General features: G+C 37.2%; 1 protein-coding gene across 1 annotated transcript in view; it reads right to left on the minus strand.

The window, feature by feature from the left end:
• Positions 1 to 14,270, minus strand: part of LOC128736020 (homeobox protein araucan) — a 110,533-nt gene that overhangs the window by 21,778 nt on the left and 74,485 nt on the right. The window lies entirely within an intron of this gene.

Raw genomic sequence — 14,270 nt, forward strand, 5'->3', positions numbered from 1 at the left:
GAAAAGCATATTCCCAAAATTGGACAATATTATTTTATAAGCGGGATCAGAAAGTATTACTGTTCACTTCTTTTCGATGATTTTAAAATTGAAAATCACGCAAATTTGAACTAAACATACTCCAAATTTTCAATACTGCAGCGTATATAAATTAAGTATCTCTGGTAATCGATTTTCGCTGGTTAGATACACGCTGGACAACGTGCTGCTTGAGCCACGTTACTGATACCCTGATACCCTTCACGTGTTACTAATTGCTGTCAATGGCGATCAACAACAAGCTCGGCCGTAGAAAGTAAACAATGTTACCGGTCTATATTTCACTTGTGCTCCCGTTTGTCTGCGCGTCTTTTCTTGATAACAATGCTTCAGGGGTCACTGAGTGGAGTCATAAAACGCGATTGATGATGTTAGTACACAGCTACGAGCAGTTAGAGTTTCTAGAACAGAATCAACCACGGGGTACGAGAAGGAAGCATTTACAATGCTTCTGACACGTAATTAATTTTATTTAAACAAATTATTTACAAGCAGTGCTGCAGTGCGTTCGTTTGAACTGGTGCTTCAAGCGGACTAAGTGAGCTGATAATCAGTTGCTATTTTTGTTCGCCGCCTTTTGTGAGAGAAACATTATTAAAGGAAACAATGATATTACTGATCATGAACAAATATTCTCAACGTAAATTTGAAAATGAGGTGTGGTTTCGAAAGATAACAAAAATTAAGAGCTTTCTTCATTGAATCAATAAGCGCCCTTAATTTTAATCACATACCGATCTGACTGATTATCAGCAGGCACATGTCAAAACATTTCTAACTGAACCCGACAATTGTATTTTAGCTAAGAGTCACTCTTAGGATCTTAACCGCGTCTACATTAGCTATTCTTAGATTACTTTTTATTAATAAGTGTTTTTTACAAAAGCAATTTGATACTTTCTTGGCCTATCCTTTATACGCACTAAACATCCCACCCACTTGTTGGTGTTTACTAGTCAGAGAGCTCCGATCTTATCTTATGCATGCAATGTCTTTTTTTGTTTTAATTGTCTGCTGTTTCAATTGCAAGTCTAGTTATTTTTTTTCAGTCGAGGAGGGCTCTTGATTTACATTTTCACTTATGTTAGCGCTCAGTGAACAATAACGGACACATGACGGGAGCTACCCGATCGACGCCGCCGTAGACCACGAGAATGAAAAATTTCTCAGCAATTATTTCAAAACTTGTAAAGATCGTACTTCTTTGTGGAAATTGATTCAAATTTTATTCTGTTCTCTCTGCATAGTCGCAACGATAAAATCTGTTGCAGTTGCTGTACAGTGTTTATTTTTAAGTGTGCTTGAGATCACGCGGCTTTCACATTGAATATAATTTCGTAGTTTTTATGTTATTGATAATGCAACGCATGTAAAGAGCTAATGAACTACATATTTACGAAAGTAAGAAAAAAGCTTGTCTACGTGGGTTGGATTGATGACCTTGATTTTAATTTTTAGATGAAATCCTCTTTCTTTTTACAGCTGCAATGAACAATGTCACTTTTGGTTCGAATGGGAGCACTGTTGACGCTTGGTGCGGCGTCTCCGACGCTCCAGATTTAAAGTAATTAAAAGTGCATTTATGTCTGATACATTTGAGGATTTGGTGTGCATGAGTTTTGCTGTTGTTTTTTTTCGTAATCATCGTATTATCGTATTTTAAAGTTAAGTGACATACATATTTTATACAAAATAGTTTTCATTAAGCTGTGATCTTGCCAAACCCTATATAAAATTAGTAGGTCACCAGCAGAGGAAGTGACCACACCAATGTAGCAAGCAACGAAGATGATCCCCATCGATAAAGGAAGTTATAGAAGCCATCCAGCGGGAAAGGATGGCATTGAAGCGGAACTCATTAAAATGGGCCCGGACAAGTTGGCCGGCTATCTGCATCAACTGATTGTCAAGATTTGAGATACGGAACGACTACCGGTGGAGTGGAAAGACGGAGTTATCTGCCCTATCTACAAAAAAGGCGATAAGCTGGATTGTGAGAACTATCGAGCGATCACTATCCTGCATGCCACCTTCAAAGTACTATCCCAAATCATCTTCATGGAGGGTCGGTTTACAACGGACCAAATTTTCACCCTGCGGCAGATGCTCCAGAAGTATTCTCCAGAAGAAGCGAATTCCGAGTCCCAAAGCATCACCCGTTCAGCGATTTCAAAGCCGCATATGATAGTGTAAACCAACAAAAGCTATGGAAAATTTTGGACGAAAACGGTTTTCCGGTAAACTTACTAGACTTGTCATGGCTACGACGGATGGGATCCAGTGCTGTGTGGAAATCTCAGGTGGATTGCCGGATCCATTCGAATCTCGCAGGGGACTTCGACAAGGAGATGGTCTTTCTTGCCTGCTATACAACATTGCGGTTGAAGGTGTTACAATACGAGCGGCTATCGAAATTCGGGGCACGATTTTTAATTAATCCAGTCAATTTATCTGCTTTGCTGTACACCAGACTAAAATGCGAAGCAGAGATTGGCTTGAAGATAAATCGGTCGATTTCTGCCTAGTTCATCAATTTTTTGTTTTTATAACCAACGTGTTTCACTTTCCGTCGCGATCGGTTGTGTTTTGTCGTCGTGGCTCTTTTCGAAGCAGCTGTGTCTTTGCTTAGTTGGATTTACCAGTATTTGTACGTTCCTTATATAATATTCAGATCGTTGATCAATTCTGAATTATAGCCATATAACCATTCTGATTCAGCCAAAATGTTTTTACCTTTGTTATACAATATAACAAAGGTTTAGGAATTGGTCGAAAAACACGAAGTCGATCTGAGGTCCGGAGGGCCGTGTCACATATACCAATCGATCAGGTTCGACGAATGAGCAATGTCTGTGTGTGTGTGTGTGTGTGTGTGTGTGTGTGTGTGTGTGTGTGTGTGTGTGTGTGTGTGTGTGTGTGTGTGTGTGTGTGTGTGTGTGTGTGTGTGTGTGTGTGTGTGTGTGTGTGTGTGTGTGTGTGTGTGTGTGTGTGTGTGTGTGTGTGTGTGTGTGTGTGTGTGTGTGTGTGTGTGTGTGTGTGTGTGTGTGTGTGTGTGTGTGTGTGTGTGTGTGTGTGTGTGTGTGTGTGTGTGTGTGTGTGTGTGTGTGTGTGTGTGTGTGTGTGTGTGTGTGTGTGTGTGTGTGTGTGTGTGTGTGTGTGTGTGTGTGTGTGTGTGTGTGTGTGTGTGTGTGTGTGTGTGTGTGTGTGTGTGTGTGTGTGTGTGTGTGTGTGTGTGTGTGTGTGTGTGTGTGTGTGTGTGTGTGTGTGTGTGTGTGTGTATGTGTGTATGTGTGTGCGCTTCAATTTTCAATCGCCTATTTCTCGGAGATGGCTGAACCGATTCGTCTGCTATAACTTTTATTTGAAAGGTATTTTTACCTAGTATATCACTATCAAATGGTTTCGTGGTCTGACTTTTAGTTTAAAAGTTATAAGCAAAAATGTGAAAATTACGTGACACGATTTTCTCCGGAACCACATAACCGATTTCATCGATCTTAGTACCAAATAAAAGCTCTTACTATTGCTAAACTTCACGCCAATTTTTATTGAAAACAAACAAGTGGTTTAAAAGTTATGCTTAAAAAACCAGTTTTGACAAGGTTTAAATGATCGCCTGTTTCTCAGAGATGGCCAAACCGATTTACGTGCTATTAGTTTCATTTGGCAGGTAATATAGCCGGATAGATAACTATTGAATGGTTTTTTGATTTGATGTTTAATTTGAAAGTTATGAGTAATTCAATACACCACACCAAAATTAACAATAATTTATAATGATTTTAACCAAGAAAAATAACTTAATTTCAATTATTTTAATATCAAACGAGAGGTTTTCACACTACGAATATATATATATATGCAAAATTTCATAAGAATTGGTTTTACCGGTCAAAAGATATTAACCCTCGAACACTCGCGCCAACTTTTATAACACAGTTACTCGCGCGCACAATAGCCCAAAACCAAAGAAAACGTGCGCACTAGAGTTTTGACTAGGAAAACTTGGTTTTAAGTTTATCGAACCTTTGGAAGAGTTTCTTGAAATTGAAAGCTCTATCGTCTGGTAGAATTTGAATTTTGATTAATCCCCCTAAAAGTGAAATAAAAAAAATTATTTTCCTTCAGTTTCAATATAACACATTGATGTGTTCTGCAAAGTTTTAGAGCATATTATTACAAGAAATTTTGCTGAAGACAGTAACCTTCTATCTTTTCAACGAAGAGATCTTATTTATTGTATATGAATTTGAAAAATCAGTTTTTCTATTTTAGCTCTTTTAGTAATTGTTGTATGACTTTTTCGTGTATTACAAAGTTGTATAAATAATAAAAATACACAACTTTGCTGAACATAGTATACCTCTATGTTTCCTTGTTTACGAACTGTAGAACTTTGATTATAAAAAATACCCTGATTTTGACCCCGAATTACTCGACTACCAACAGACAGATACATTTTAAACATTTTACATTTGCTGGTAGTTTTGCTGCACACAGACACCATTTTTCCATATGAAGAAACGAAAGAAAATTCCAGTTGGGGCCAATTGCGGTACACCTCACATGCTACTTGCTTCGTTTCTGTGATGTCGGTTTATACTAATCTATTTTCCCAACAATTTAAAGTAATAATGCATAGAATAATTCTGACATTTTGCTCATAACAAGTTTATTGAAGAATATACGTTAGTATATACGTAATATACGATTTGTAACTATATAACAATATGGCATTCAAAAACCTACATATGGTGTACAAAATACAGCAACGTGAGTAACCGAAAGTTAATAAAAATTGATGAAATTTATTCAAGAGAACTTTATTGTTGTGAATCAAATAGAATGGCGTTACAGGAAATTATGCATAGTTCAAAAACCTTTTAGCTAGACCTTTACTACGCAATGTATATGTTAAAGAATAATATTTCATCTTACAACTTACTTTTACTTGCACTTACCCTCATTAGTAACAACTTTCTCAGCAATTTCATGAGAAAAGAAACTATCAAAATTTATAAGTGCTTCTATTTGTTTCGAATTTTGTAAACTTATTCAATTTCCAAAAATTTCATGTAAACCAAATGTGTCGATTTCTATCTCAAATTGCAAGTAAGACGGTATAACAAAGGTTCCTTTCACCACTAGGTGGATTAAATCAGGTTTTTAATATTATTATCAGTTGATTTGCACCAGAAGTTGAACATAGTGAGACACTCCGAGTCTGTCGGATATACCCGATCCGGCATTTACAACATCATATCCCTTGCTTCGAACGGAAGCCTGGTTTCGGCAGCCCAAAGGTACTGTGCGACTTAAAAGTGCAGCATAAGCTGAAGATGAAGACCAAGAGCAAGCCCAAGCAACATGTGAGTTTTATTATACTCTTACGGTGGTTTTAATGACCAATTCTGGTCTTAAATGCCATCATAAGAGTGTAATAAAACCTTGGGAGGTGGCCTCATCGTTTAGCGCTTTGGACCGGGAGCTCGGACAAAGGTGAAGAATTACCCGTCCAAAATAGACATTACTATGCGCTGTGTTAGACGAGGCCGGCTCTGAGCATCAGGAGCTGTTGAAGGTGCTGGTGAAAAACATCTTTCCGGCGAAGCGCGACGTCGTGGTCGTGGATCGGATACTTTACATCCCCCACCAAGAAGGTAAGCGTTAACATGAAATATATTTCCCACACTTAGCTTCCAAGTAAGGCCTTTATGTGGCTGACGAGAAGGGAATGTCTAAGCCGGTGTTTTTGCCTTCGGGTGAACGGTGACTCGCGCTGAACGGATAGATATGTAGCACTTCTTCGTGGATATATAGTATATGCAACTTCGCCGCCGTGTATTTGGGATCGCTGGTGACCGTGAACAACAACACTAGTAAGGAGATCCAGCGGCGCATTCAAGAGGAAAATCGGACATACTTTGCCCTTTGCAAAACGCTACGATCAAGAAGTATACTCTGCCGTACGAAACTGACAATGTAAAGACACTTATCAGACCAGTTGCTCTTTATGGAGTTGAAGCCGTGACACTGCGCACGGAGGACATACGCGCCCTTGATGTGTTTGAGTGGAAGGTACTGCGGACGATATTTGAAGAAGTTCACACTGAAAGCAGAGAGTAACGGAGGCGTATGAATCACGAGCTACAGGAACTGTCCTGAGAGATTCCCATCGTACATCTAAGTTTTAAAGGGTTTGTTCACGAATAACGCTTCATAGATAAATTCCCTGAAGAGATACAAGTATGGTGGCTTTGACAAAGTTGTTTACATTGATATTTACTACAAGTTTGCCGAAAGTACCAAACCTGTATCTCGAATGTACGAGAAAATAAATTTCGTATCTCACTTGTAAGGAAATTAATCACCCAAAGATTTCTCTCACAAGAAGAGTCTTGTTATATCAAGAAATGTTGTTAAAGACACTATATGTGAAAAACTTCACATTTTGGCGCAATATCACACGATCACGTATTTCGCTGTTTGGACCACCGTAGAGTGGCCCAAGATCGAGTTGAATGGAGACGACTGCTTGAAACAGCACGAACCACCTGGGTTCTAGGCTGCTGACGACGGCGGATCGATTAACGATAAATAAACCAAAACATGATCTAAAACTAAAAAAAATGAAAACTTTCCAATTAAATTCTGCTATGTATATGTATTCGCAACAGATACGTATTTCGCCTACGACTTGCAGGCGTCATCAGTGTCTGTTTTCGAATAGTTCAAAAACAGACACTGATGAAGCCTGCCTGTAATATTCATAGTAGAAGTTAATTGGAAAGTTTTCTTTTTTATTTTACATCAGGTTTCGTATTTTACTAAGACGCTCCAAAAACTTCAGTTAAAACATGGCGGCAAAACACGATTTCGGAGGCTCTGCATGCCGACGTTAAAAAATTCAACAGATTCTTGGGTAAGAGTTTAGTACGGCAACTGGAAATGGAAAGATGGCGGACATTTTGAAGTATACGAAACTGTCAAAATTCACTGAGAAGTATCTCATTTGGCAAACTATCTCCGCCTGTAGTTCGAAATATGACATTTTTATTGCAACCAGAACTTTATGGTTCTAAAAATATCCAAAAATAAAAATATTGAAAAAATCATATATTTTTTATTTCAGATTTTGTATCTGCAGTCTTTACCGCTTATTTGGATACTGATTTTGTAATAATCCGACCACAGGAAGTGGCCGAAAAATGATCATACACATAAGCATTCCAGTGCGGCGTGAAACAACCGCGACGGAATAAAACGCCGCTCCTGCAAAAACACGATTTTCAAACTTTATGTACCTTTTCCTCTAAACCTATACAATGTAGGCATTGAAAAAACTTATTTTGTTTTATAACTTTTGAGCTTTGTTGTTCCACGCCCCACTGGAATGCTTATATGTAAGATCGTTTTTCGGCCACTTTCCGTGGTCGGATTTTTACTAAATTAGTGTCTAAATAAGCGGAAAAGACTGCAGATTCAAAATCTGAAATAGAAAAGTAATATTTTTTTCAAAATTTTAAATCGTTTATGTCCCTTTAACCTTCCTAGTGCATTGGGGTCGTTTTCGACCCATCGGCATACTTACAAAGCTTCATACTCAATAACGGAACGAGCTAGAGACTTGAAATTTTCTGACTTTTCCTAACTTTGGAAAACTAACATTTTGGGGGAGTTTCAGCTTTCAGCGACATCTAGAAGAGGCACAGTAAAAAAAGTTACATATTATGCATTAGGGTCGAAAACGACCCAGGTTTTGAAATTGCTCTCATTCATCCATTTTCTATCCGAATTTCGATTTCTTTACCTCGTTTGAAAGGTATGGCCAAAACCTGGCACCCAAGGTATGTTAGGGAATATTTGTTGACTAATGGCCACTTCTGCGTCGGTTCCGGAACACCCACTATCAGGTCCCGGGGAACATTTTATACTTTGAGATAATTCGTTTTGCGGCACATGAAATCACGTTGGTTTGATAAAATAAGACTAATGGAAGTACAATGGGGACATTTTGGACTCAAACGGCCACTTCACCATCGGTTCCGGAACATCCGGTATCCGGTTTTTGGGGACATTTTTGTTTTTTTTAGAATAACGCATCTTGCGACACATCAAATCACATCGGCTTGATAAAACAAGACTAATGGAAGTACCAGGGGAACGTCTTGGATCCAAATGGCCACTTCACCATCGGTGCCGGAACATCCGGTACCTGGTTCGGAGGACATTTTTTCGATTTTGGGATAATTCATCATGCGGTATATCAAATCACGTCGCCATGAAAAACTGAGATCGTCGAAAGTATAATAAAGACATTTTGAAGGAAAATGGCCATATCAATATAGATTCCGGAACATCCGGTACCCGGTTTTAGAGGCATTTGCGAATTTTAGCATAACTCATCTTGCGGCATATCAAATCACATCGGCTTGATAAAATAAGACTGATGCAAATACAATGGGGACATTTCGAGGCCAAATGACCACTTCACGATCTGTTCCGGAACATCCGGTACCTGGTTCGGGACATTTTTTGGATTTTAGCGTAATTCATATGCTCCTTGAAAGATACAGTGCAGATACAATATTGTGTTCGTTCCAAGATCTAAAAAAATGTTCCCAGAACCAGGTACCGGGAGTTCTGGAACCGACGCTGATGTAGTCATTTGCCTTCCAAATGTCTGTATTATATTTTCAACAGTCTCATTGTGATGCAATGTGATTTGATGTGCCGCATATGAATTACGCTAAAATCCAAAAAATGTCCCGAACCAGGTACCAGATGTTCCGGAACAGATCGTGAAGTGGTCATTTGGCCTCGAAATGTCCCCATTGTATTTGCATCAGTCTTATTTTATCAAGCCGATGTGATTTGATATGCCGCAAGATGAGTTATGCTAAAATTCGCAAATGCCTCTAAAACCGGGTACCGGATGTTCCGGAATCTATATTGATATGGCCATTTTCCTTCAAAATGTCTTTATTATACTTTCGACGATCTCAGTTTTTCATGGCGACGTGATTTGATATACCGCATGATGAATTATCCCAAAATCGAAAAAATGTCCTCCGAACCAGGTACCGGATGTTCCGGCACCGATGGTGAAGTGGCCATTTGGATCCAAGACGTTCCCCTGGTACTTCCATTAGTCTTGTTTTATCAAGCCGATGTGATTTGATGTGTCGCAAGATGCGTTATTCTAAAAAAAACAAAAATGTCCCCAAAAACCGGATACCGGATGTTCCGGAACCGATGGTGAAGTGGCCATTTGAGTCCAAAATGTCCCCATTGTACTTCCATTAGTCTTATTTTATCAAACCAACGTGATTTCATGTGCCGCAAAACGAATTATCTCAAAGTATAAAATGTTCCCCGGGACCTGATAGTGGGTGTTCCGGAACCGACGCAGAAGTGGCCATTAGTCAACAAATATTCCCTAACATACCTTGGGTGCCAGGTTTTGGCCATACCTTTCAAACGAGGTAAAGAAATCGAAATTCGGATAGAAAATGGATGAATGAGAGCAATTTCAAAACCTGGGTCGTTTTCGACCCTAATGCATAATATGTAACTTTTTTCTAATGCATTAGGAAGGTTAAGTAAAAAATTTACGTGAACGAGAAACGTCTACTGCGTTGTCTGAACAAAACGATTATTCCGTACCGTTTTGGCCGCCCCACAGTGGGGCAGATTGATCCGGCGCTCGGACAAAACCTCATAACTTCTTTCATATGCTTCGTAAAGCTTTATTGTCTTCAGTAACATTGTTTGTAATAAAATTGCGCATCTTTCTGTAAATTTTAAGTAGTTGTATTTTTATTCCTATAGATGGCGTTGAGATCTAACTTTTTAAATAATGACTTTAGAAATATTGTGTGTTTAGAAAAGTTGTTTGTCCTGTAAAGTTACATAAAGTTACTGAACATACCAAAATTGTAGGACTTACGGGAATCAAGTTATAAATATTTTAAATACTCAAACACATTTTTTAAGTAGTCGAAATTGGTAGTCTGCGACCTCCTATACAAATTATCACAATCTGTATATCAAGAGTAATTTAGTATTATTATTCTGGTATAGGGTAAATCAACCATTTGTGGACCTTTCTATACATTATTTTGAACTCGTTGCGCTAAACACCCAACCAATGGCACTTGCAATATTAGTAACTTTCGAATAAGCCTAAATATATCAATTTCTGATGCAAATCTATATTTTACAGATTTTTTAAAACAGATTGGAATGTCCATTTTCCTTTTATGGACCCTTGCGGTTTACAATAGAATAACGACCGGGTCCATTATAGGAATTTTAGTGTATTTTGCTTGGAGAGAGTCCGGTAATGGCGACATTTTTTGCATTGTATATAATGGACCCACTTGTTGAAAACGTCAATTTTAAAACATTAATAATGAAATGCAGCTAAAATTTTATCAACTGAAATGTGTGTTATGTTTAGTACGGTCTGTTTCATGAAATAAGAAGTATAAGCTAATAAATACCGAAATTTTATCCGAGTGTCCATTACAGGTAGAGGGTTTACTATATAGGTTAACTTACCCTACTATCTGCTTTAGTGCATTCATGTAATTTTTTTAATTCATTAGTTTGGCCATACGCAGCAAAAGGATATGAGTGGCGAGATAGGCTGTCATCGGCCTCAGCCAAATCCTGGCAGAAGGCACAAAAAATAACGAGTAACTGACAGAGTATAGCAATCTGTTTATCCTGCAAACACGTATCAACATGTTCGACTCTGAATAAACAAAATGGAGGCTAGTTGAATCGAGCTGAAAGTCCAATCGAACATATTCTACTGCCAACTTGACTTGAAACAGAGCTAACTGGGAAAAAGCTGTTAAGTAGCCGCATTTACAATGTCCTGAATTCCCCTTATCGACTCCGATGTATCTCATAACGATAATAATGCTATGTCTTACATATACAAGTATGACTATTTAACGTACAGCAGGAATGAACTTCGCACTGGCGCGCGCATGTACTAATTTGTAGCCTAAAATGCCGGAAAACATGCATTCGAAAAACTTGAATATCTCCGAACATCGCTACTAGTAGCAGCTAATTTTTTGCTTGTTACTAGTTAACACCCTGAATGTTGATTTTATGGTAGTATCAAAGCGGAAATCTGTGGAAATCTTTTTCTACACGCTATTGAAAATTGACAAAAATAACAACTATTTTGTTCTAAAACACTTCGTCAGAACAAAGCCTACTAGTAAAAAATCTGTCTTAATATCACCTAAACTATTAGTTTATAATCCCTTTAATGTGAATTGTCCTTTAAAAGTATAGAATTTTAAGCAGCATGGTAGCCAGATACTAAAAGATTAAATGATACCGTATGGTCGCCATCCACCGCTAATTTAAAAACGATTCTAAGTTAGTTTGTCCATAGCCAATCTAAATTCAGGTACATCGAAACCCAATTTACGTCATAAGATAGAGAAAACAATTGTGTTTACAAGAAAAATTTACCGGGTTTCTAAATATTTAATAATAGTTACTTTTTTTTATAAAAGTAATGCAATCTCATAACCCCTTTTACCGCTCACTTGAAATATGATGATCCATTCACCGCCCATATGGGTGCCATTTACCGCTCATATTTTTTACTGTTACCAAATAAATAAAACCCGCGTTTTGACCCTTGTTTTGGGTGCGGCATTTATAGCAGAATAGAACCTTAAGGGGGCATAGTACTTTTAACACCATATTTTTTGCCTTATTTCAAATATTTTTTTCTCGATAACGCGAAAAGCGAATCGATTCGGGTTTTTTGCATATTAAACATTGCACTTTATACTAATATTTACAGTTTTGTTTGCAAATGTGAACCACTTCCCCTCTCCCCTTTGGCTCCTTGAACATGATCATTCGAAAAAAACATGATTTGCGGTACCATGGATTGGCGCTAAGGGGCTTATCCGAATTGAAAAATTCCAAAACGGCATGAAAGTATATTAAATTATCTCGTGTTTGACCCATCCTTTTTTTAAAATTCGAACTCATAACAAAATGGCGGACATTCAAATATAAAAGTAAGGTTTTTAGTCGAAAAAATTGACTTTAAACATTTCTAAAAAATACAAAAATTGTAATACCGAAAAAAGGATGGGTCAAACACTAGATAATTTTGTTAGCTTTGAAACAAAAAAAGAATCATGAGAATTGCTTGAGCCGTTCTTGAGATATTTATGGTACCGACTTTCAAAACCTGGTTTCAAGAAAAACGACGTTGAAGTTTTTATTCGCTGTGTAATCGCTCCAGACATGCGCGGTACAAATAGCTGTAACTTTGTCAATTTTTGGAATTCATCGAAATGACTTGAAACACATATGGTCAAAATGTTAATCTTTCGAAATAATCAATAAAAAAAATTTCGATTTTTTTGAATTGAAAAAGTACTATGCCCCCTTAATATAAATACTGTTGACTTATTTCACGCTATTTAGTAGAATAGTTTCTAAATAACCAAAGCAACAAGTTCGCTTGAGCTGATAATTAACTTAGTCATTTGCACTCGGTCTTAATAAAGACGCGATCAAAATGTCGTTCTTCGTCCCTCACTATAAAGATTATTTATTTTGGAAATGAGCTTTTATGAATATAGTGGAAATTTATGTTTAATTCGTATCATTAAATATACAAAATTATTGTTTGTCAATAATTTTTGCAATAATGAACCTTTTTAAAAAGATATAAGCATTTTTTGTTTGAAATGAGCGGTAAATGGAGCTGAGCGGTGAATGGCGACCTTATGGTATTTATTTTTTCATTTTCCAAAATTTCTTTACACTGTGTTTCACCTTCTTTAATGCCTATTGAAAAACTACTTATTAAAACAATTTATGTATATTTCTTATAGATTATGTGTCTAGTATACGTAGAATATTAAGTTTGATAGAATATCTCAAATAAAAATTTTGAGGTTTTGTCCGAGCTTTTTCGGGTTCTGCCCCATAGTGCGCCCGAATAAAAAAGTATAGCGAAAAAAACATTAAATTTCACTGTTACAAACATTGAAAAACTTCGAAAAATCACATTGAAACAGTGAAAAACTTTGTAAAAGTTACACTGAAGTTACCATGAATACCGCTGTTTTCACAGTAAATTTTAATGGAAACCGCCAATTTTACAGCGAATAAGGGGGTGATTAAGTGATGTAACACTAAATTTTTCGGCTTTTTCCCATACAAATAAAAACCAAAAACAGTAAAATTTGTGATACATTCACTATAAGTTTTACAACGAAGTTACAATGAAATTTAAGGTGAGTTCTGCAAAAAAAATTGTAGGCTTTCGGATTTTTAGGACAAAATAAAACCGGCTGATTAATTACCGTATTTCATGTTTTTGAAAAGATATGATGACAATGAGTTTGATAGACTTCGAACTATTGATTTTCGAGCCGCATTCATCGCTCATATTAGGAAAGTATTAGAGGTCAGTACACCTACATAAACAAATCCGCTCTTTCCCATTCACGCCTTATCTCAATCTGTTAGATCCTATCGATTCTTTGTTTCATTACTGTCTTCTATCGTTCCGTCTGTCAATTGTAAAATCTACCGTTATAAAAACTTAATAATATGCCTGACACTCATTCGATGTCAAGACGTAGAAACAACGAGGTTGGTCTATTCCATAGGAACGGAGCCTTTCCCCGAACACCCGCGTTAAGAATCGCGGCTAATATGTTGACAGACGAACAAGTAAGTCATAAGCGCCTGCATAGTGCCGTCGTCCCGTCAGTAAAACGAATCAGATTAAACTTCTCAATCGGTGGTTTCTACAGTAGACGGAGGAAGAGACACAATTTGTGTCTACAAATAACTCAACCTGCCAAGGATTGGACCTTAGAGATTATTTCCTGCTTCAAAACAATTTGCATTGTTGCCGAATTATATGAAAAAATTTCCAAGAACGGTACAGTGAAGTTACAGCATAAAGTGTTATAAACAGTAAAATTCATTGTAATCGTAAAGTTTTTACATTAATATGAAAGATTTTCTAAGAACGGTACAGTGAAGTTACAGCATAATGTGTTGTAAACAGTAAAATTCATAGTAACCGTTATGTTTTTACATTAATATTCGTTATGCATTTCTACCCGGGCGGATTTGGCATCCTGTTATTACGGAATAAAGGCGATGGTATGCCACCAAGAACGTGCAGGTGGTGCTAAAGGGCCTGCAAGTGGAACCTG

Source organism: Sabethes cyaneus, chromosome 2 (genome assembly GCF_943734655.1).
Source record: "Sabethes cyaneus chromosome 2, idSabCyanKW18_F2, whole genome shotgun sequence".
NCBI classification, from domain to species: Eukaryota; Metazoa; Arthropoda; class Insecta; order Diptera; family Culicidae; genus Sabethes; species Sabethes cyaneus.